Below are 3,385 nucleotides of genomic sequence, written 5' to 3' on the forward strand. Positions count from 1 at the left end.
AGCTCATATTTCTGTTTTATTTATCGAATGTAATTTTAAAACAATATTTTAGGCTTAGGTACAGTCACACATGCCAGTAATCTCAGAAGTCAGGTAAGGCCATCTTCATAGTGGCCATATTCATTAAAGGCCAGCTTAGGATAGGTGAAACCCTGTCTCAAAAAACAAAAACACACAAAACTCAGTAAAACAACATCTTCTTTTGTTCTCATCATCTGTTATTCCCTGACAATATTCCATGGCAAAAGTCAGGAAATAAACACTGGCATAATACTATTAACTGTGGCACAAACTTTACTCAATGATCACCAGTTTGTTGGATGTCTCTTCGGATTCAAACTTTTGAGGTAGTTGATGTTTAATTATTTCATTTGTATATATAATTATTCATAATGGGTCTCATATTTTCATACCTATTTATAATGTAGTTTGATCATATTAGCTACTAATCCTCTCTCTTCTCCTCCTTCTACTCTTACTAATCCCCTTCCTCTTCCCAGCTAGCTCTCCTACTTGAATAACTGTGGGGTGTGTGTGTGTGTGTGTGTGTTTGTGTGTGTGTGTTTGTGTGTGTGTGTGTGTGTTTGTGTGTGTGTCTGTGTGTGTGTTTGTGTGTGTGTCTGTGTGTGTTTGTGTGTGTGTGTTTGTGTGTGTGTTTGTGTGTGTGTTTGTGTGTGTGTTTGTGTGTGTGTTTGAGTGTGTTTGTGTGTGTGTGTTTGTGTGTGTGTGTTTGTGTGTGTGTGTCTGTGTGTGTGTTTGTGTGTGTGTGTGTGTACACCAATGACTTTTACTAGAGTTGCTAGCATGAACATGAGCTGAACATTTGTTTTCAGGAATATATGTACCTTGCTAGTGGCTGAACCACTCAATAAACTGTCTTTCCATCACCCATTAACCATTAACTGTCTACAAATCCTCAAGGAGAGGTAAAGCCTCACGTGAGTCACCTCTATCACTCCACTATGTATGATAGGGTATTGGTAGATCCAATTTTATGTAGATTTTGTGAAGATACATAGTCACTGTGTGATCAAGCAGCTACAACATGTCTGGCAGCATGACACACTGCTGTCTCTTTTTGTTTCTCACATTCATTGTATCTTTTCCCAAGATATTCCCTAAGCCTCGGAGGGGATAATGTAGATGTCCTATACATGGCTGGATATTCACCTGTCATTTTGTCTCAGTATTTTGACCAGTTATGTGTCACTGTAGTCAGTATTGGCCAGTGAAAGAGGAAATTTATTTGTAAACAGCTTACAGCAGCACTATTCTGTGGATATAAACATCAGCTCAAAGTCAATTGGATGGTTACAACATTTCTACTTAGCAAAACAACAATAATAGCTTCCTTACTATGGCCTATAACCTCCCCAGTCTTCAGCTTCTCACCAGCTTTATTGTAGCAGTTAGTTACCCCCATAAAAGAATTACTACCATTGTACCAGTGGCCTGTCAGTTTTGTTGCACCTTGCCTGGTCAGTCAATTTTGTTGCACCTGAGTAATACTGTTGATGATATTTTTCCCAGAAACCTGCATAGTGCCTTCTGGCCAGCACATGGGAAGTTTCTAGTCAATTCTAGCTTGATTTCTGCATTGTCCTGAGACCAAAATGTGTGGCACCTTCAGCAAAAGTAAAAGCTCACCAGCTTTACTTGTACTTTTCTACAGGTCGTTCTATAGAAATTTATCACATGTAAACATTAGTAAATATCATCAACATAGTAGAGTAACAGAACTGCTGGTTGAACATTTTTTTTTTTTTTTGGTTTTTCGAGACAGGGTTTCTCTGTGTAGCTCTGGTTGTCCTGGAACTTACTCTGTAGACCAGGCTGGCCTCGAACTCAGAAATTTGCCTGCCTCTGCCTTCCAAGTGCTGGGATTAAAGGCGTGTGCCACCACGCCCAGCCACTGGTTGGACATTTTTGTAACAATGTACCATTTTGGTTTTCAGAGAAAAATCCAAATACAAGCATCATGCTATATTTTTTCAATTTAAAAACTTTTTGTGGCAATTTTTTAGTGTGTGTGTGTGTGTGTGTGTGTGAGAGAGAGAGAGAGAGAGAGAGAGAGAGAGAGAGAGAGAGAGAGAGAGAGAAATGTTCTGGGTCCTAAAAACCATGAGTAAAAATTCTTACTAGAAGTGCCTTTAATTAAAAGCCTTTCTCTATATCCTTTCAACTCTTGTTCCTCATCTAGAAATCCCACAACAAGCCAAACTTTATTTCTAACCTAAACATGACAAATAGAAATATCAAAGGGATTTGGGCAAAGAATGTGCTGTAGACTATTGCAACTCACTGTGCTGTCAGGAATGTTGGTGTGAAATGCATAATCTCAATAATGTGTAATCATCTTGATGATCCACATACGTGCTAAAGCTTAAAATGTTTTTATTCTTGAGACATGTTACAATAAAGATTAGAATGAAAAATGTCAGTACAGTGAAGTGGAAACTTCTAGTTTCTTAGAAAGTCAGTTATGTCAGATGGAGTTTTGCTGAGGCAGACACATGAAGGAGTGTTGTCCTGAAGTGGACACAAGTGAAATGAGGTTTTGATAAAGCAAACACATGAAAGGACATGTGATTTTAAGAAGGACCCAACAGATGATGAATGATGCTGAATGGTATTGGTAAGCCTTAACACTGTTTATTGGTCATTTGTTGGAACCCATAGAGAAAAAAAAAACTTCTGGTGGCTTCTTGCTACTTCCTTAGACTCAGGCTGACTGGCAGAGTGATGGCAGGTGATAAATGTGGAGTTTTGCTAAAACAGACTCACGTCCAGAGGCAAGACACATGGAGAACACGTGATGTGTGGAGGAAGTATAAATAGGGTTTGATGAAGAGTAACAGGGACTTGCTTCTTTGCAATGCCTCTTGGTCTCCTGACATCACTGATCTTCTCTTCGTTGAGAGGCATGATAGAGTACTTCCCTGGTATCCCTAGTGGTCCAGGTCCAGGTGACTGAGGCCTGGATGTCTCTGCTATATCATGCCACTGCTGCTGAATCATGTTTGCTATTTCAGCACTACCAAACTGGACTGCTGGTATATTCATGAAGCGCTTTCAGATGGATAGAGTTGCCACTGATGATTCCTATGAACTGAACTGCTGAATACAGATGAAATTTTCTCCAAAAAACAATTCCTAAATAGGTCTACTTCCCTCATAGACTAATAACCTTTCTTTTCCATTACTCCCAGTGATGGGTGGGCTAGAAGAGAGGTTAAAGTGTTTAGGAATCTGATATAGCGGCCTCTTGTGAGGCTATGCCAGTGCCTGACAAACACAGAAGTGGATGCTCACAGTCAGCTATTGGATGGAACACAGGGCCCCCAATGGAGGAGCTAGAGAAAGTACCTGTATTAGTCAGGGTTCT

This window comes from Mus pahari, chromosome X, assembly GCF_900095145.1.
Source record: "Mus pahari chromosome X, PAHARI_EIJ_v1.1, whole genome shotgun sequence".
Classification (NCBI taxonomy): Eukaryota; Metazoa; Chordata; class Mammalia; order Rodentia; family Muridae; genus Mus; species Mus pahari.